At 39.9% G+C, this 22,152-nt stretch overlaps 1 protein-coding gene and 1 non-coding gene across 9 annotated transcripts in view; one reads left to right on the top strand and one right to left on the bottom strand.

Annotated features, from left to right (window-relative positions):
* CAB39L (calcium binding protein 39 like) overlaps positions 1–22,152 on the top strand; it is a 194,438-nt gene that overhangs the window by 40,550 nt on the left and 131,736 nt on the right. For 4 of the 8 annotated variants that reach the window (XM_049853033.1, XM_049853026.1, XM_049853031.1 and 1 more), the window contains one exon: positions 16,293–16,561. The exons of the other annotated variants lie outside the window; for them this stretch is intronic. The gene's annotated coding sequence lies outside the window, so the exon portion shown is untranslated. The remainder of the gene's footprint in view (positions 1–16,292; positions 16,562–22,152) is intronic. 8 annotated transcript variants of the gene reach the window in all.
* LOC126058436 (U6 spliceosomal RNA) lies at positions 5,462–5,565 on the bottom strand. Its single transcript, XR_007513216.1, has one exon. It is a non-coding gene; the product is annotated as a U6 spliceosomal RNA (small nuclear RNA).

Raw genomic sequence — 22,152 nt, forward strand, 5'->3', positions numbered from 1 at the left:
TCAAGGGTACGTGCTATCACCATGACTTATCAGTGTTGACATTGACCTTGATCTTTTGGCGGAGGTAGTGGTTGTTGGTCTTCTAAACTGGAGAGTTGCTTTCTTCCTCCCTTCCATACTGCATACTTTGCACAGCCCACACTTAAGGGGCGGGGAGTTACGCTCTGCCTCCCCTGAGAGTGGAGAATCCACATAAATTACTTGGAATTCTTCTGCAAGGGAGATTGTCTCTCCTCCCCCACTTATTTATTTAATCATTTATGTCAGTACTGAGTCATGGATATTTATTATATTTTTAATGATTTTGTTATTAGTGGAAGGAAGTCTCCTTTTACATTTTTTTTTCTTGTCACTAAAGAATAAGAATGGCACTGAGGTGATAATGTGCAAATTCGCTGCACACATTTTCTGTATTTGTTACTTTGATCGAACTTTTAAACTTTTCTAGGTATATAATTATTTATTTTTTTGTTCTTTTTCACCCTTCAGATTGTGAGCTTCTTAGTACTGAATTACGGCTTATTCAAGTTTGGGTTCTCTGTGTCTGGCATGGTGTCTGGTGTATGGTTCTTGTTCAATAAATGTCGAGAAATGGCTCAGTAAATTGGGGGAGGATTGGCTCTTTCTTTTTATTACTTGGTTCTTACGAACTCTTAACTTTACATAACTTAGATGCTTGACTCTTCCATTTATCTTCTGCTAATTTTTACTCTAGGAGTCCCTGGGTGGTACAAATAGTTAAGGTGCCTGGCTGCTAACCGAAAGGTTGGGGGTTCAAGTCCACCCAGAGGCACCTTGGAAGAATGGCCTGGCAACCTACTTCCAAAAATTCAGCCATTGAAAACCCTATGGAGCACAGTTCTACTGTGACACACATGGGGTCGCCATGAGTCGGAATAGACTTGATGGCAGCTGGTACTGATTGGTTCTTCTGCTTGCTTTACTAGAGTTAGACTTCCAACAGGTGGCCTTCATTATTACATTTTGTGGTCTGCGTAAGAATCTTCTCTGTCAGTGGTTCTCCAGGTGTGGTCCCTAGACCAGCAGCAACATCACCAGGGAACTTATTAGACATGCAGATTTCCAGGCGCCACTCTGTATCTGTCGAATCAGAAACTCCGGAGCAGGATTCAGTAATCTGTTGTACATGTTTTCCTGGTGATTCTGATGATGCCAATGTTTGAGAATCTAGTCTGTGGTATATTCCTTCTGTTTCTTCTCCCTTTGTTCTTACTCAAACTCTAACATATTTCTACACTTCAGTTTGTGGATTTCAGTAAGTTTTCCTGGTTTTTATATGTATCTTGGTATATGAATAATGTAAGAATAACGTTTTCTAGAATTTTTAAAAATAAGTAAGTTTAGTATTATTCAGAAATCATTTTTAATTGCTTTTTCCATTATTTTTTTTATACCTAAAAGTTTGACTTCTTAAATTTTTATCTTCATTGCTGAATGCTCTTGGTCTTATTCCTCCAAGAACTACACATTAAATAAAAGTAAAGAAATATTTTTATATTCCAGTGGTATATTTATATTCCAATGGTAAATCCAATAAATAAGAACGTAAGGGAGAAATAAACTTTTAAATGTCAAATTTTTCTTGGGGAAATAGTTCTAGAACATATTTATGCTTAAAAAAAAATTTTTTTTTGTCATTAAGTTTATAATTTCCTTGTGTTATCTTGAAAATTAAAAAAGGCATTTGCTGTATACATGCAGTCTATTAATTAGTGAAGTGTTGATTTAAAGGCCCAGAAAATTTGGAGAGGGGAAAAGAGAATTTTTGTAGAATAAATTAATTAATACAAAAGGGCTTAATCCACAGATATGTGCCTAGCACATTGCAAGGTGGGGGGAATATAAGAGTAAACAAGAAACCCAGTGTCAACACTCGAGGAGCTTACACATGTGTTAGGGCAGACAGACACTAACAGATAATTACACCAGTATATAATTGTTTGCACTCCTATTATTACTGGCACTTATAGGTCCCAAATGATTGCTGAAAATTGTAAAATAGATTTCCATTTGTAAGCTAACTCTATTAGCTGGCTATTGTAATTGTGTTAGTGAGTGGGGTTCCCTAATCCAAAAACAAGATAAAGGAAAAGGAGGGTAAGAATGGTGCCCAACATGAAGACTGCAATCAATGTCCATGTAGAAATTGTGGAGTGGGGGTAGGTTCTGGTGGGTATATTTTCAACAACAATACAATAAATTAATTAAATATGAGGGAAAAAAAACAAGATTTAGGTCTGCCAGCAGCAGGTATAGGCATTTTCACAAGAGAAAATTTTAATCATCAGAATTAAGAATATTTTTACCTGTATTTTAGTATGCATGTGTGTGTGTATGTATTTATTTATAATCATTGGTAATAATATGGTGTTTTAGGGAAAAATTACCTGATTAGAATCATTTAGAGCAGGAAATTATCTGTAGTAAAATAGATTATGTTTCATTACTAAACGCATGCTTCTCTAACAGTGTTTACCTGCGTGCCAAAGCTCATCTGATCTCTTCCCGGAGGAAGGAAAGGCAGCAGAGGTAGATTGCTCCCCAAATACCATGAAGGAAGGAACTATGCCTGTCTTGTTGTTTGTTGGTTTCTAGCACCTAGTAAAGGAGCCCTGATGGCACAGTGGTTAAAGCAATTGACTGCTAACCAAAAAGTCAGCAGTTCGAAACCACCAGTGGCTCCGTAGGGGAAAGATGTGGCAGTCTGCCTCCCTAGAGATTTACAGCCTTGAAAACCAACCCTCTGGGGTTGCTATGAGTTGGAATCAACTCCACAGCAGGGGGTTTTTAGCACCTAATGGGTATGAATATCATAAAAAAGGCAGATAGTAACAAGTGCTGGAGAGGATGTGGAGGAATGGGAGCTCTCATATGCTTCTGGTGGGAATGCAAAGACGGCTGAAGTTGTGCACTACCGATTGGTATGTAAGTGCAAGTAAGCCTGTGTATACCCTGCTTATTGGGTCATCTGTCCTTGCAGACCATCAAAAGAAAGCAAAATTATGTTTTGAGTAGGCCAACATACTCTTGAAATTTCTCTGTGCTTGTTTTATGAACTTAGCTCTATTCTTCCAGGTGTAATTTTGGTTTTAAATTTTCAATAGACCTATGATAAATGTTTTGATAATGAGGGAGAGTCACAAGGGAAATTTTAAATGAAGGATCTGGAAACATAAGAGCAGAGAGTCCGAAGAGGTGAATGGGAAATTGAGACTAAAGGAATGCATGTCAATTTTTTCTTCCTGAGTGCTCCGGCCATCTACAAATATCTCCTGGTATCCAGAGTCCCACTTTTGGAATATTCAGCATAACAACTTACAAAATTTTTTACTCAAAATTTACTTTCTGAATTGAAAACATGCTGTAAAGAATCTACTGGTAAGCACTGGGGAAAACTCCCTAGGAGAGGATGAAAGGCTGTTACAGTCTTACAGGCCCCAAAAGGCCTGTATTTTATCACTGTTAGTATCTTTTCTTCCCCTTCTCTGAAGGGTCAGCCCTTCATGGGTTGCGGGATTTGCTTCTGCAGGTGCCTCGGGCACCGCCTACCTGAGCCCAATTTAGATAGTATCTTTAACATCCTTAATTCATTATGTTATTATTCACTTATATTTCATGACTTGTTGACTGTCCTGTAGACAAAAATGTAATTCCTATCTGATATAATAAACCAAAAACCAAACCAAACCCAGTGCTGTGGAGTCGATTCCAACTCATAGCGACCCTATAGTAGTGTTAAATGATTCAGTTATTAGAATGTGTTAGTTACATTTGTGGAAATTGGTTGGGGCTTTTGGATGGCCTGGACTTCTTTTGAATTCCATAGAGAACCACAGTAGTAAAAACCACCAAAAAAATCAAGAGTTGTTGAATGTAATTGAACATTAGTGAAGAATTAGCAAGATTTAGCTCTGAAATCTCACTGGATAGCCAGTGCATAGCCGAGGGCCATAATGTGTAGATAATTTGAAAATCAATTTTGTGTGTAAATCTTCAAAATTATTTGATAACATCTGTTTGAAAACAATGACAACTTTTGCGTATGATCAGTATGTGCAAACAACAATGCATATTATCAGCTATGTGAATTTAAAATCTATTTTAAATTAAAAAAAAGTTTATTACTATTAGATGATCATTTTACAGACTCTTCCAAAGGAGAACCGGCATCATGGTTTTTAATTTATGCTTATGTTATTGGCAAATAAGTTTAAAATAAATTATAAAGTAGTCCCCTCCCCCCGCCCCCAAAAAAGGAAAGTGGCCTAAATGCCTATGCCTAGAAAAATGGTTAAACCAAATTTTTACAATTGTGAGTGATTGAGAACAATAACCAGAATGGGGAAATTTATGGGTTGAAGCCCTGCAATGGGAGACTTGGAAGAGGCATAGTGAGCACATTCAGAAATCTGATGCATGAGATTGGATTATTGGCAGGACTGTGGAGAGTGACACACATTCAGGGCGGCACAGTCGGCTGCCATCTTTGAGTGAACACCGCTGTTTCCGACTCTGCTCAAAATCTGATGAGCAAGAGATTTGGTTGCTATCCAACTGTTACACTGCCCTTGTTTTCTAAGAGGGAGATTAGGTTTCCAGCAGGGCTTTGACCCGTAATTTTTCCCATTCTGATTATCATCCCAGTTCACTCAAATTTTAAAACTTTGAGTCTGTTCTGGTTTTATTTCCTTAGCCATGATTGAACTGGGAAGAACCAGTTTGAAGCCCTGGTGGATATCAATATTAAGGAATATGTTGCAGCTCTTTAAAAAGAAAGTAGACCTATAAAATCTGGCATACAAAGAAACCTAGGGTATATGTTTGTTATTAAGAAACAAAAGCAAGTTATAAAGCAATATGTGTAGTATAATTTTTTTTTTTTAGGTGAAAGTTTACAGAGAAAATTAGTTTCTCAAAAGTATGGAATGCCAGAAGAACTAGTTGGTGCCTGGCCACAACCGATGACTGCCCTGACAGGGAGCACAACAGAGAACTCCTGAGGGAGCAGGAGATCAGTGGGATGCAGACCCCAAATTCTCACAAAAAGACCATACTTAATGGTCTGACCGAGACTAGAGGAATCCCGGCGGTCACGGTCCCCAAACCTTCTGTTCGCCCAGGATGGGAACCATTCCTGAAGACAACTCATCAGACATGGAAGGGACTGGACAGTGGGTAGGAGAGAGATGCTGATGAAGAGTGAGCTATTTGTATCAGGTGGACACTTGAGACTGTGTTGGCACCTCCTGTCTGGAGGGGGGATGGGAGGATAGAGAGGGTTGGAAGCTGGCAAAATTGTCACGAAAGGAGAGACTGGAAGGGCTGACTCATTAGGGGGAGAGCAAGTGGAAGTATGGAGTAAGGTGTATATAAACTTATATGTGACAGACTGACTTGATTTGTAAACGTTCACTTGAAGCTCAATAGAATTAAAAAAAAAAAAAGTATGGAATGCTTCACAAATTTGCGTGTCATCCTTGCACAAGGGCCATACTAGTCTCTGTATTGTTCCAATTTTAGTACATGTGCTGCCAAAGTGAACGCTGTGCAATATGATTTTTAAAAATTGTGTGTGTGTTCAGACAAACAAATGTGTCTGTGTATGCCTGGAAAGAAGACCTGGAAGGATAGAACTAAACTGTTAATAGTGCTTAACCCTGGGGATTGTAACGAGAAAATAGAAAGGGGCTTCAAACAATTGTTGTTAGTTGTCATGGAGTCAGTTCTGACTCAGGGCAACCATATGTGTGTCAGAGCCTGGGTTTTCAAGACTGGACCATTCCGAAGCAGATCACCAGGCCTGTCTTCCAAGGAGCCTCTGTGTGGATTCCACCCAAGGACCTTCAAACAATGTTCTTGTTGTTGTTAGGTGCCATTGAGTCGGTTCCCACTCATAGAGACCCTATGTACTACAGAAAAAAACACTACCAGTTCCTGCATCATCCTTAAAATCATTGTTATGCTTGAGCCCATTGTTGAAGCCACTGTGTCAGTCCATCTCGTTGAGGGTCTTCCTCTTTTTCATTGACCTTGTATTTTACCAAGCATCACGTCCTTCTCCAGGGACTGGTCTCTCCCAATAACATGTCCAAAGCATGTGAGATGCGGTCTCGCCATCCTTGCTTCCAAGGAACGTCCTGGTTGTCCTTCTTCCAATACAGATTTGTTCATTTTTTGGCAGTCTATGGTATATTCAATATTCTTTGCCAACACTGCAATTCAAAGGGGTCAGTTTTTCTTCGGTCGTACTTATTTGTTGTCCAGCTTTTGCATGCGCATGATGTGATTGAAAATACCGTGGGTTGGGTCAGACGCATTTTAGTCTTCAAGGTAACATCTTTGCTTTCAACACTTTAAAGAGTCTCTTTCGCAGCATATTTGCCCAACACAATGAGTCTCTTGATTTCTTGACTGCTGGTTCTGTGGGCATTGACTGTGGATCCAAATAAAGTGAAATCCTTGACAACTTCAATCTTTTCTCCATTTATTGTGATGTTGCTTATTGGTCCAGTTGTGAGGACTCTTGTTTTCTTATGTTGAGGCGTAATCCATACTGAATGCTGTGGTCTTTGATCTTCATCAGTAACTGCTTCAAGTCCTCTTTACTTCAATAAGCAAGGATGTGTCATCAGCATATCGCAGATTGTTAATGAGTCTTCCTCCAATCCTACTGCCCCTTTCTTCTTCATATAGTCCAGTTTCTCAGATTATTTGCTCAGCATACAGATTGAATAGATATGGTGAAAGGATACAAGCCTGACAGACACCTTTCCTGACTTTAAACCACGCGGTATCCCCTTGTTTTGTTCGAACAACTGCCTACTGATCTACGTACAGGTTCCTCATGAGCACAATTAAGTGTTCTGAAATTCCCATTCTTTGCAGTGTTATCCATAATTTGTTATGATCCACACATTCATGCCTTTGCATAGTCAATAAAACACAGGTAAACATCCTTCTGGTGTTCTCTGCTTTCAGCCAGGATCCATCTGACATCAGCAATGATATCCCTGCTTCCACATCCTCTTCTGAATCCAGTCTGAATTTCTGGCAGTTCCCTGTCGATACACTGCTGCAGCTGCTTTTGAATGATCTTCAGCAAAATTTTGCTTGTGTGTGATATTAACGATATTGTTCGATAATTTCCACATTTGATTGGATCACCTTTCTTGGATATAGGTGTAAATATGGATCTCTTCCAGTCAGTTGGCCAGGTAGCTATCTTCCAGATCTCCTGGCATAAATGAGTGAGTGCTTCCAGTGCTACATCCATTTGTTGAAACATCTCAACTGATGTTCCGTCAATTCCTGGAGCCTTTTTTTTTGCCAATGCCCTCAGTGCAGCTTGGCCTTCTTCCTTCAGTATCATCGGCTCTTGATCATATGCCACCTCTTGAAATGGTTGAACATCAACCAATTCTTTCTGGTATGTAACTCTATGTATTCTTTCCATCTTCTTTTGATGCTTCCTGCGTCATTTAATATTTTCCCTGTGGAATCCTTCACGATTGCAACTGAAGGCTTGAATTTTTTCTTCGGTTCTTTCAGCTTGAGAAACGCCGAGCGTGTTCTTCGCTTTTGGTTTTCCATCTCCAGCTCTTTGCACGTGTCATGATAATACTTTACTTTGTCTTCTTGAGCTGCCCTTTGAAATCTTCTCTTCAGTTCTTTTACTTCATCATGTCTTCCTTTTGCGTTAGCTACTCAACATTCAACTTTCAGAGTCTCTTCTGACATCTATTTTGGTCTTTTCTTTCTTTCCTGTCTTTTTAATGGCCTCTTGCTTTCTTCATGTATGATGTCCTTCCACAACTTGTCTGGCCTTCGGTCATCAGTGTTCAATGTGTCAAATCTATTCTTGAGATCTCTAAAATGATCTCTCAGACAATAAACATGTAAATTTTAAAATGAGTAATTTTTACAGTGAGCATTTATTTTCAAATTAAAATGAGAAGATTTTTTTTAGAGTTAATTACAACAGGAAAAGTAAATTAGTTTGTGTATTATTTGTAAAATAAGATGCCATTCTTGTTTTGTGATGAATTGTTGTGAATGTTTTTCTGTGCTTAGTAGTTACTATAAGATTGTAATCATTTCTCCTCATACTCTATAGATTATAAGTCCTTAGAGTTATGGTAAAATATATTTTATAAAGATACTGAAATCCATTGTGATTAACTGAACTACACAGAGATTTTTCTACTCAATAAATTACCTCAGTAAGTTTTATTACAGTTGCTGTGTTTGTTGTAAATGGCTTTGCTTTAATCTGAAAATTAAATGTCTTGTCTAAAGTACTTTCCAGGAGAGGTGGGGCCAAAATGTCAGAGTAGTCAGATGCTTCCTGTGGTACCTCTGAGAACAAAGACCCAAAAAAACATGTGAATCAATTATATAGGACAGTCTAGGAGCCCTGAACATCAAAGGCAAAGTTGAGGAATCAGATAAAGCAGCAGGGGAAGGGAGAGATGGTTTGAAAGCAGCGCGAAGTTGCCAGACCTGACCCAGTGGGAATTGGCACCCTGCAGGCTGGATCAGCTGGCATGAGTGGTGAGGCAAGCAGTGGTGCTTGGGACATGTTTTCCACATTGGGAGAGACCAGGCGGTTCAGAGTCTACTGAACCAGAACCAGTACAAAGCGGTGCTCAATCAGCAAAAGATAAGTACCTGCATCTAACCTACCACACAGATCAAAAAATACCCACTTTGGGAAGAACCTCTGTTTCATTCACCTGCCCCTTCCCCACTCTGTACTGGTTCCTGGGCACGCTTCAGCAATTGCCGCATTCTCTGGGCCAGAAGTAGGACCCATCGTGTACTGTGAGCCATTCTCCCAGCCTTGGAGAGGGAACAAATTAACAAACAGGAAAAAATAAACCCCACACAGGGCAGATCCCAAAAGAAAGTCATCAAGACATATTATGATCAAACTTGCCAAAAACAAAGAGAGAATTTTAAGAGCAGTTTGGGATAAACGAAAAGTCATCTACAAAGGAAAGTCAGTAAGACTGAGCTTGGACTACGTAGCAAAAACCATGCAGGCAAGAAGGCAATGGGATGACATAAATAAAGCCTTGAAGGAAAAAAAATGCCAGCCAAGAATTAGATATCCAAGAAAACTGTCTCTCAAATACGATGGCGAAATTAGGGCATTTCCAGATAAACAGAAGCTTAGGGAATTTGTAAAAACCAAACCAAATTTACAAGAAATACTAAAGAGAGCCCTCCAGTTAGAAAATCAATAACATCAGATAACAAGCCAAGACTAGAACACAGGACAGAGCAACCAGATATGAACCCAGATAGGGAAGTCACAAATAAATCACAGCTAAAATACTGAAAATAGGAAAACAGAGATGTTAATATGTAAAAGATGGCAACGTTAAGTTAAAAAAAGAGGGACTGAATAATGTAGTCATAGGTCATTCATATGGAGAAGAAGTCAAGGTGATATAAAGAAATAAAACATTGGTTTAAACTTAGGAAAATAGAGGTAAACATTAAGGTAACCACAAAGGAAACTAACAATCCTACACACCAAAATAAAAAAGGAGCAAAACATAAAGACTCAGCAAATACAAAATCAACAACAATGAAAAGAATCAAAAGAAAATACGTAAAGAAAAACAATTCAGCACAGAAAATTAAATGGAGCAAAGAAACCATCAGCAATACGATACAAAAAAAAAAAAAAAAGACTTCGAAATGACAGGAGTAAACTCATACGTATCTATAATTACACTGAATGTAAATGGACTATATGCACCAATAAAGAGACAGAGAGTGGCAGAATAGATTAAAAAAAAAAATCCGTCTATATGCTGCCTATAAGAGACATACCTTAGACTTAAAGACCCGGACAAACTAAAACTCAAAGGATGGAAACAAATAAGCAAACAACAGTGAAAAAAGAGCAGGAGTGACAGTATTAATCTCTGACAAAATAGACTTTAAAATCCACCACCAAGGATAAGGAAGGAAACTTTACAATGATTAAACGGTCAATACACCAGGAGGACATAACCATAATAACGACAGGGCTCCTAAATACCTAAATTCTAACAGCATTGAAAAGAAAAATAGACAGCTCCACAATAATAGTAGGAGACTGAAGCACACCACTTTTGGTGAAGGACAGAACATCCAGAAAGAAGCTCAGTAAGGACACGGAAGATCTAAATGCCACAATCAACCAACTTGATCTCGTAGACATATATAGAACACTGCACCCAACAGCATCCAAGTGTACTTTCTTTTCCAACACACATGGAACAGTCTCCAGAGTAGACCACATATTAGGCCACAAAGCAAACTTTAGCTGAATCCAAAGCATCGAAATATTACAAACCAACTTTTCTGACTATGAAGCCATGAAAGTGGAAATCAGTACTTTCCATTATTAACAAGCTTCATAACCAAGTAAGAAGAGATACTTTGAGCTTCATTTCCTATGACATTTTAAAACCAAGTTATTTATAACTCAAGGTTTTCTGTTTCTTCACTCAGCATACCTCTTTCTTTGTCCTTTCTTTCTATGTTCTTTTTAGATCATCTTTTTCTTCCTGGCTCCAGAACATGAGCTCACAAACTAGTTTTAAAGATTTATCATAATAGTAATATAATTTCCCAACATTAAATTTTTGTGTAATTCTGATTTCAATAATTTGTGGAAAAAGGAAATTTTGTAGAAACTAGGAAAATTCAAGTATGACACAGCTTATAAAAAGCGAATGTGTGCCAGCTCTGAGTTGGGTGGGAGTTGTTCTTCTATTAAAAGGTATATTGTGTTCTTCACAGATTCAAGCAAGAACTTTTCATAAAAGTACCAACTGTGGAAGAATACAGAAAACTGATTCAGCAAAGAAGGGCAGGGAAATAGGAGAATTATTGCCATCTGACTGTGGTTATACCGCTAAGCCCATTTTTGGAGGATATGATGCTCATCATGGATTGTGTCTCAGGACTCCATGACCCTTTCTTCCCTCATCCTTTGTTATTCCTTAAATTGGGAAGTTTTAAGTTTTTACTTTAAAAAAAAACAAAACCAAAAATCAGCCCCATTGCCATTTAGTCAATTCCAACTCATAGTGACCCTATAGGACAGAATAGAACTACCCCATAGGGTTACCAAGGGGCAGCTGGTGGATTCAAACTGCTGACCTTTTAGTTAGCAGCCAAACGCTTAACCATCTCACCACCAGGGCTCTGTAGTTCACTTAGAGCTGAGAAATTGATTGAATGTCAATGGAATTATAACTTAAATTTATAGCCTTTGGCTTTTCTTCATACTAGATTCACATGGGTTTGTTGATAAGACTAGTTTCCAATCTGGTTAAGTGCACACTCTCCTACCCCACCCTCATTCTTCTCAGATAACCTTGGGTCATGATTTTCTGAGAAAATCGAAGCAAACATGTGCTTCCTAACTTCATTCTTCTTTACCTGCAGGGTATCTTTGCTCATACCTTCTATTTCTTTCTCATTTTGGAAAAATAAATATTGTTCTTGGACGTTAACCTTTCTACTTGTGTTCTTGATCCCTTCTTCCATTGTGGGCTCAAGAATCTGGCCCCATTCATTATCTCCTTCTCATTTTCCATCTTCCCCATATCTTTCCCACTCAATCTACCAGGAATTCAAATTAAAAAGCAAACAAAAACCCTTTTTCATTAGCCTTTCAAACTGTCATTCCATTCCTTATCAGACTCTTGGAAACAGCATATGCCTCCATTGCCTCATCCTCAACCTTTTTAAATCCTAGTTTTGCCCTTATGTATTTGTTTTTTTTATTTGTTATGTGTCAGATACCACTGAGGCTCCAACCTCTTTTCCAGTGTTGTAGGCAGGACGGTTGGGTCAGGCTGCCTAGATTGAGCCAATATTAGTTTCCCGGAAGGACTCAGTAGCTTGGAGTGTTCTGGCTGCTTCATGCCTTGCAGTGTTCTCTGGTGGTCCTGGCCTGTCTGGCTTTGGTCCCTAGGCTTATCAGCCTATCCCATTAGGAAGTTAAGGGATTATGAATTCTAAAAAGGTCACTTTTCTTGTCCTAAGTGACTGTCTGAAGGCCCCCTTCCCCTTAATGCCTTCGCTTTACAAGAACTGACAGAGGGCCTTAAAGCACCTACTAGGCAGGGTGCTTATCAGTGCTCTATAGCCTTCAATATTGCTGAATACTTCTCATTCTTGAAAGTCTCTTCTTTTTGACCTTAGTGATAATATACTTTTCTGATTATCCTCTCACTATCTAACCACTCTTTTTTTTTTTTTTGGTCACCTTTTTCCTACCGCCACTTGTAGGTGTTCCACAGAGTTTTGTTCTTGGCTCAATCTCATGCCCCATTGTCAGAATGCAGTTCTCTCTCTATAGGTGACCCCCAGGTATATGATTCCTGCTCCGTTTTCTCTCCAAATTCTAGTTCTGTGTGTTCTGCTGCCTGTTGTTGCTATTGTTAGGTGCCATCGAGTCAGTTCCGACTCACAGCGACCTTATATACCACAGAACGAAACACTGCCGGGTCCTTGCCATCCTCACAATCGTTTTTATGCTTAAACCCATTGTCGCAGCCACTGTGTCAGTCCATCTCATTGACGGTCTTCCTCTTTTTCGCTGACACTCTACTAAGTGTGGTGTCCTTCTCCAGGGACTGATCCCTCCTGACAACATGTCCAATGTATGAGACGTAGTCTCGCCATTCTTACTTCTAAGGAGCATTCTGGTTCTACTTCTTCCAGGAAGTACTTTTACTGCCTGGTGGGCCTGTATAACCAGAAGTGTCCTGGCACCTTAAACTTGTTATGTGTCAAGCAACTGGTTATTTTGCAAAATTTATTTTTCCTCCTGTGGTCTTTATGTTAAAGGTATTACTTATCCACTGTTTCACACAGGCATGAAAGCTCATTGTCATCTTCATCTTCCCCCGATTACCATCTGCATTTATTCAGTTGCCAAACCTATTCTCTCTGATATATAGTCCTCCCATTCCCACTGCCTAGTTACCTTCTCTATCATCTTCTACAATTTCCTTTAACTAATCTCAGAGAAAGCTACTCTTTCTCTGCCCTTTTGGTTATTCTTATACACTACCAAATTCACATGCATGGCTCCCTTTGCTCACAGATGAACAGCCAAACTCATTAGCCTAGCATACCAGCTTCTCCATAATTTGACCCCAACCTGCTTCTCCATTTTTTTTCCTTACTACTGTCATTCATATGGAGCCCTGGTGGTGTGTTTTGCATATGGCAAGAACGTGAATTTTGGGTGGGACCACAGGGTGGAATGTTATGGACTGAATTGTGTCCTCCCAAAATATGTGTTGTAAATCCTAACCTCTATGCCTGTGGTTATAATCCCATTTGGAATTGTCTTTGTTATGTTAATGAGGCAAGATTAGTATAGGGTGTATTTTGAGTCAGACTCTTTTGAAATATAAAAAAGAGATTAAACAAACAAGCAGAGGAGAAAAGGGGTAAGATAGATGCCAAGATACATGGAGATCTCCAGGGAACCAGTAAGCAGAAGCTGAGAGACAAAGACTTTCCCACAGAGTAGACAGAGAGGGAAAGCCTTCACCTAGAGCTAGCACTCTGAATTCGGTCTTCTAGCCTCCTCGACTATGAGAAAATAAATTTCTGTTTGTTAAAGCCACCCAGCTGTGGCATTTCCGTTATAGCAGCACTAGATAACTCAGACACCTTGTGAGACATAGTAGTTTTCATAATGAACTTCAATTAATAATATCAATATTTCTAAAGCTGCTGCAGGATTATATGGTACTTTGGTAAGAGTTGGAAAAAGGGTCAGGTGCAGTCTTGCAGATGCATAGCTTAAAAAAAGAGTATATTTATTTTTTTTAAGCCCATTCCATTTTATTAGTTTTCTAGTTTACTAATTTTTCATGTTTGTGTATGTATGTGCATGTATATATGTTTATATTTCCCATAATCCTGTCAGAGATAAAGTATTCTCAATTATGTATATGGAAACCAAAGCTTAGAGAGGCTAATTGACTTCTTTAGGGTCACATGGCAAGTAAATGTGAAGCTAGGACTAAAATCCAGGCTTTGTACCCCTATCCTGTACTTTTTTTATGCTGCATCGTTGGTGGGTAACACTTTTTTAAGGATGTTATTTTGCTATGTAGGACAAATTGAGAAGTCTTCCAGCATAGTTGATGGTTTATTGTTACTGGTGGTGGTGTGGGGGTGTATGCCTGGCACTTTGTATCTCCTAAGAGTTTAACAAGTGAAGCTGAGTACACACTGCTTGTGACTCCTCCACTGTAGAGTACTCCAGTCCAGAGTATGACAGGGCAATCTGCAGCAGACTTAGGTGCTTTTAATATGTCCTGGACTTTGTTTATTATTTAGTTGAGTGAGAGTGAGTGAGTGAGTGACTAACATGTAGCACTTGCTAAGCGCCAGGCACATATATCATTTCACTTGATCCTCAGAAGCAGGCCTTGAGCTGTATATTAAAAAAAAAAACCTGCCGTGATTCCAACTCATAGCAACCCTATAGGATGGAGTAGAACTGCCCCATAGAGTTTCCAAGGAGCACCTGGTGGGTTGAAGCTGCCGACCTTTTGGTAGCAGCCATAGCACTCAACCACTATGCCACCAGGGTTTCCAGGAGCTATATATTGTTACCTCCAATTTAAAGATTATGTTGTTACTTATGCACAACCAATTTGCATTCAAACCTGGGTATGTTTAATTCCAAACACTCTGGCCTGTGATACTTGCCTTTTGATTCATGGAATTTTCAGATACGCTTATCACACAAGGGTATATATATATATGTATATGTATATATACATATACACACTCTGTGGGGTGGTTCTACTTTGTCCTATAGGATCGCTATGAGTCAGAATAGACGCGACAGCACTGGGTTGGGTATATATATATGTATATATATATGTATAGTATGGTCTCTGAAGGCATATATATACTTGTTGCTATATGCCTATAATATAGATATATAATATCTTGGCATTAGGGAAAGAAGGCAGTCTGTCCTTGGACTAGCAGAGGTCTCATCTCTGTGGGCTAAGTATTGCTGCAGCTACTGCAGCCAAGTGCCAGCAGGGGGCCCAACTAGCCTTGGAAATGGAGAAAAGGAACCAAGTCCTAGGCTTTAAGAGACTGCTGTGGTGTTTCCGAAGATACAGCCAGTGTTAGAACTGTAATCTTAATACTACCCTTTTGTGGTGGGGAGTAGGGGTATCACTTAATTTGTGTTATTCAACTTCCCCCTTCCTGAAAAAAACAGGAGATAAGAAGCAGAGTGGCCTAAGAGAGAAACCAGCGTAACTAAGCTTTGTTATCCTGTTGAAGTTAATGAGAAGACCTTATAAAGATTTCCAAATTTGGCAAAAGCCAAAGCCAAACTCCGTGTCGAGTTGATTCTGACTCATAGCGACCCTATAGGACAGAGTAGAATTGCCCCATAGAGTTTCCAAGGAGTGCCTGGTGGATTCAAACTGCTGACCTTTTGGTTAGCAGCTGTAGCACTTAACCACTATGCCACCAGGGTTAGGAAATTTGGCAAAGGATTAGCAATTAATGGGCAATTGGAAATGTGGATGTCATCTGTCAATTAACTTTCTTCTCCCTGCAACTTGGAGACGCTAAAGCATTTCTCCTATGGCATTTCTTCACTATTCTGCTTTTATCTGGCGATAACAGAGTTGGATAAGAAATGAAAGTGATTTCAATATCTTTAAGCAACTTCCAAGGCCACAGGGTTAATTATGTTTGAAATGGGAATGACGAGGAGGAAGAGCTAGAGACATCTCATGGCAGGTGGGCAGTATAACAAGCTCCTAAGAGAGAAGATGGACAGAGATTTGTTTTTGCCTTGGGGTTCCCTTTTTGGACATAACCCTAGAAGAGTAAATCACGTGCTATTCCTGGCTACCTGAAGGTGTGGCTGTGATATTTTATATTTACCCTGTGGTTTTTAGAAACAGAGGAAGATAGAAAAACAAAAGCATGAACGAGAAGGGAAGAAAAAAGACAGTAGGAATAAGAGGTAAATGCCACTCAATAAATAAATAGGTAAGTCTGTGGTTACCTAAATGAGCAAATTGTAGCGATAGGTCCACAATAGGTTTTAGCATACTGTAACATATACATTAAAAAAAAAAAAATTTATGATGGTAACAGTAACAAAATCAGTTCTGCTACCATACTTGTTTTGAAAACATGGATAATATATTAGGGAACAATTTGATCTTAATGCACATTTGCCGTTTGCTTTTGTGCAGCTTCATTCGCGAGAAATAGTATCTGAACACAGAAAACTACTCAGCCATACCAAGCCACAAAGGAGTGCACAAAACCTTCAAGGGCACCTCGGACATCCACCAGCTACCTCAGTGTACCCTGTGTGTGATGAGCCACAGGCACACACATTAGGTGCTAACAGCTCTCCAGATGTTGTCGGAAAACCCTCCTTCCACCACTTCACAATAATTCCCAAACTGCAGCCCTTCCAACTCCCACTTCCACAATCAAATTTCAGGCCTATTTTAAGGTAAAGTGCTATGTTTATTGTAGTATTTATGTATTTCTTAACCATTTAACATGTATAAAACTTATTGTGAAACTGCTGCTGTTATAATTAGATACCTACCTTTTTTTGTGGGTCACTGACAAGTTTTTGAGTATTTCGCCCCACCCCCGTAATCCTCATAATCCTTTTAGTTTTTATTACTTGATTTTGCATAGTATGGTGATTTTTAGAACTTTTATGTCATGTAGCAGAACCGACTATACGTGTTCATTATAGAAAATTTGGAAAATACGCAAGAATGTCAAGAAGAAAATAATCACCAGTAATCCAACTAAGGTTCATATTTTAGTATTCTTTCCATGTCCATAGGGAAGGAAATGTTTACGTAAAAATTGGGATAAGAAATTTGGGCTCATACTCTAGTAAATTTAGAATCTTGACTTTTTAAAACTTGATAATATATAATAAGTGTACTCTCATGCCTTTGAATATTCGTGTGTGTGTGTGTGTGTGTGTGTGTGTGTTGTTTATTTGAACAAAAATGGGATCGTGCTGTATTCCCAGTACTGTGAAAGTAGTCTCATTAGCGCTACTCCATGGACGCGAGTAAAATGGAACCAGACGGTTCCAGGTCTGCTCCTCAGCCATAGAGATTCCAAAGGGGTGAAAGCGAAAGAAGAAGCTTTGTTTGGTTGGCCAGGCAAAGGAGCGCAGAGGGACTGGTGTAGCCAACATGGCTCCCTGAACAATAGCTGAAATAGTATTACTAGGGGAAGGGTCCTAGGAAAAGGAACAAGGTCATTGATTGGTCTGGCCCAAAGAAGATGTTCCTTCGTCTGCGCTTGCTCAGTCCAAAAGGATGGTCTCTCAAACTGGATCTTAGGCTCAGACCCCTTACTTCTGAAATCTTCCCCCAATCTTGGGCCAATAAAGTTTGGTTCTGTCTGCCAGGAGAAAAGTTCCAGGGTCCCCCAGGGGATGGAGGTTGATAGTTTTGCCTATGTCAGGCAGGCCAGATTTGGTCTTAACTGGTTCTGTGGGCAGCAGACCCCAGCCTCTTGTTTTTCTTCTCTTGGGCAGGAAGTTGTCAGATTGCCTAAAAAACATCTAGAAAAACCAGTTAGAAGGGGAGGTGGCTCATGCTGCTCTACTTACAAGTTGCGGGTTGGTAATGGCGCCCGGAGGCCGGGGTCCCATCGGCTTCTCACTCACACCCCACATCCAGTTCTGCTAGGAAATCTGTGGAATCCAGAATCCGACTGATACCTTTTTTGCTATTAGCTCCATCCTCTCTCTCTCATCCAAATTACTGTGACAGCCCCCTCACTCCTCTCTGCTCAGACCTTTGCCCCCTTTAGTCTATTCTTCACACAACAGCAATAGGGACCCTCCCTTTAAAAACACAAGTCGGATCATGTTGTTCCTCGGTTCAGTTCAGAACCCTCCAGGGCTTCCCACCCCACTCAGAGTAAAAACCAAAGTGCTCACCAGGGGTTCAGGCCCCTCCAACTCTAGCACTCGCCTCTCAAACCTCACCTACTACCACTGCTTCCCTTCCTCCTGCTCAGCCCCCGCCCCCTCACTCTCCTTAAAGTTTCTGGATCACACGAAGAACACACCTGAAGCAGGGCCTCTTCACTTGCTGTTTACTCTGTCTAGCTAGCCCTTCATCCAGACAGCCACACAGTTCTTTTCCTCACTTCCTTCCCTACTGTCTGCTGACCACATTCATTATTTTTCATATCATTAACCACCACCTGACATGCTATGTATTTATTTGTTTGCTTATCCATGAGCAATGAATCCTGTCTTGTTCCCTGTTATGTCCACTTAGAATAGTGCCAGGCCCATAGTTGATGCTCAGTAAATATTTAATGGATGAAAGAGTAAATAAATCTCTACAAAGTAATAGATACAGATATGACAGAATTTTCAACAGTTCCATAATGTTTGCTATGATGGGTTCACATGATTTATTTCTCAATCTTCCTATTAATGTTTCAGTTGTTTCCACTTTTTCTCCTTTAATCAATATTTATGATGAACATCCTTGCACAAAAACCAAAAAAACCAAACACACTGCCGTCAAGTCAGTTCTGACTCATAGCAACCCTTTAGGGCAGAGTGGAACTGCCCCATAGGGTTTCCAAGGAGTGGCTGGTGGATTCAAACTGCCAACATTTTGGTTGGCAGCTGACCGCATAAGCACAATGCCACGAGGACTCCAATCCTTGCACAACTACTCAACATATTGGTGCTTTTATTTCTATAGAATGTTTTCCCTAAAGTGGGACTGATGCATTAAGAGATAGGTGTATTTTAAATTTCAATACCTATTGCCACATTTCCTGAGTCACAATTCAGGAACTGTAACATCACGTAACAATTGATGTAGGCAAATCCCCAAACACGGCCTCAACCACTTCCCTCAAACTGGGGGCAGCACAGTGTTGTCATTAGATGAGACAAGAGGGGACTTTGTCCTGGATCCTCACACTTTAGAGGGCTTTGCACATCACAACTACAAAAAAAAAAAAAAAAACTTATTTAAGATTATGTGGGAGTTTTTCTCATCTGGGATCCATTGCTCAGCACTGGCACGATGCATCTGCAACTCTAAACATTCAGTCTCATGATTAACACCCATAAGTCCCCACATTTTCCCCCTGTATCTTCAAAACAAAAGGCTGCTGAGTCCAAATGCTGTGAAGGTTTATGGGTTGGGCCCCTGCAGATCCTGGAAAAAGACACTACTTAAGAGGGAGAAAAAATTTGATTAGCTGATATGTGTAGATAAGAGAGAACACAAATGAACTGTCAAGCTCCACCTCTCAGAGAGCATGGGTTCAATTGGTCCTTTCTTAACCAAATATTGTTTCCCAATCCTGCCAAGTACCCCCCACCCCTTTTTTTCTTTCTGTTTTTGTTTCTAATTTGTGGTTCTGGAGACATTTGTGAATTAACACAGTATTCACAACAGTTGCAGATGATGTCCAAGTTATCTGTTGCTGTTTAACAAACCATACGTTGACACTTTGTGTTTTAAAACAATAACCATTACTTGCTTACAGTTCTGTGAATCTGCATTTTGGACTGGGCTCAGCTGGGTGATTTTTCTGCTGGTATTATTTGGGGTTACTTATGCCGATGCAGTCACCTAGCAACTCAACTGGGACTGGATGGTCTAAGATGGCTTTGTTTACATGTTTGGCAGTTATGCTGGCTATTAGCTGGGTGCCTCAGTTCTCCTCCAAATTGCCTCTCCTCTTTGAGGCTAAATCAGGCTTTTGTTGTTGTTCAGAGTACGTACAGCAAAACATAGGCCAATTCAACGTTTCTACATGAACAGTTTAGTGACATTGATTATGTTCTTAGAGTTGCATAGCCATTCTCACCCTCCTTTTCTTAGATGTTCCTGCCCCATTGACATAAACTCAATGTACCCTAAGGTTCTTATCTAACCTTTCGAGTTGCTGTTGTCAATTTGATCCCATATAGGTAGTTCTTAAAAAAGCGTAATACTCAATGCAGACCTTTTTTACTAGTTAAGTAAACTATTGTTTGTTTTTAAGATGACTTCAGGGGATTTTTTTGGCTTAACGTTTAAAGATTATCCCAGGGCAATAGTTTCAGGGGTTCTTCCACCCTCCAGGGCTCTAGAAAGTCTAGAGTCCATGAGAATTTGAAATTCTGTTCTATATTTTTCCCCCTTTGATCAGGATTCTTTTGTGAAATCTTTGATCAGAATGTTCAGTAATGGTAGCTGGGTACCATCCAATTCTTCTGGTTTCATGACAAAGGAGGCAGCTGTTTGTAGAGGCAGTTAGCCACCTTTGAATATTCTTAAAGAATATGACCTTGATATTCCAGGGATGAATGGATTCAGCCTGCAGGGACCACCGTACAGGTTCTTTATGGCCTATAACTGTGCTGGTTGGTAGGACATCTGCTTTGGTTGCTCATTGTCCATGCCACATGTACTGCTGTGATTAAGTGTGATCAATCCCATGGTTTTAGACTTTTAAGTTGTTTCTGTTTGGTTTTTTTTTTTTTTTACCAAAACAGTGATATGATGAACTTTACTCTGTATGCTTTTTGCATGTTTATTATTATTGTCATAGAATAAATTTCTAGATACTGTTACTAAGTACAAAGGTATATGAATATTTTGGAGCTTTTGTAGCTTATTGTCAGTGCTCCTGCAGAGACATTAATTTATACTGAAACCAAGTACTGGAGTTCTCGTCTTGTTGCACCCTTACCAGCCTTATTGTTGGGTGCTGTTGAGTCGATTTTGACTCATGGCAACCTCATGTGTGCAGAGTAGAACTGCTCCATAGGGTTTTCAAGGCTGTTACCTTTTGGAAGCGTATCGCTAGGCCTCTCTTCTGAGGAGCCTCTGGGTGCGTTAGAATTTCCAGCCTTTGGGCCAGTAGTCAAACACTTAGCCATTTGCACCACCCAGGGACTGCTTACCAGTCTCAGACATATCATTAAAACAAACATAAAAACAAACTTTGCTATTTGCTTTGACAACTACAGGGTTATGGATCAGGAGCGATGAATGTGGGGAAAATATGGAGACTGACCCTTTTCTATAGGGAGTTGAGAAATACAGAAGGACGTGTATTAATGGGAAGTGGAGTGATGAGTAGAACTGATAAATGGGAATTTATTGTTTTAAGTAATAAATGAGTGTACTTGACTAGAGGTGTTTTTAAAAGGTGCAGGCAAGATGAGGAAAGGAAGCTGTAAAATTTCTGCCTTCTTGCAGTCAGAAATGCTGAGTGATCCAAGGATATGAGTAAGGTCCAGTCATGGGGAACAGAAGTCTCAGTTAGGATCCTCCAGACATCATTTTAAGCCAACCTCCCCATGCTAATGTTACTGTAAATGAGCAAAGTAACAGGCAAATGAATTAGAATCAGAAGTGGGGAATATGTGGTTTTTCAAAATTCTACCTGGGTAGAGTTAAGTCAGTTCTGAGTAGAAGACAAAGAATGAGCTTATATGGCAAAGGACAGCTAATAGGGGGTATACAGTCTGAGAGCTTAAGAGCTTCTAGACACTGTACCTGCCTATTTGTCTCTCTGATGTGGTCCCAGTCCTGAGCTAAATTAGTATGAGCAAGATCAGGGAGGAAGAAGGTGTGTGGAAGCTGTGATTAGAACCCAGGAGAAGCCTGAGAGAGGTAACAAGTCAACCCAGGTTTGGAGTCCCTGGATGGTACAGACAGTTAATGTGCTCAGCGACTAACCAAAAGGTCGAAGGTTTGAGTCTACCCAGAGGTGCCTCAGAAGAAAGGCCCGGTGATCTGCTTCTAAAAAATCAGCCATTGAAAAACCTTTGGAGCACATTAGAGGCATGACAAAGGTATGGCAGGTAGGGCGCGTGTCCTGGGCACTGCTTGAAGAGGGGTGCTAATGAGCAGTTTCTATTGGCTGTTGGGGAATGTGAGAGAGAGTTTCACAATTTGAAACTAATTGCCGTAGGCACTATTTTCTGTAGATTGGCCCCTGCATCCAGCTCATGGGGTTGCCATGAGTTAGAGTTGGCTCAAAGGCAATTGATTTTTTTTTTTTTTTTTAAAACCTGGGTATAAAAAACATTTG

The sequence above is a fragment of the Elephas maximus genome, chromosome 14 (genome assembly GCF_024166365.1).
Source record: "Elephas maximus indicus isolate mEleMax1 chromosome 14, mEleMax1 primary haplotype, whole genome shotgun sequence".
In the NCBI taxonomy this organism is placed as follows: domain Eukaryota; kingdom Metazoa; phylum Chordata; class Mammalia; order Proboscidea; family Elephantidae; genus Elephas; species Elephas maximus.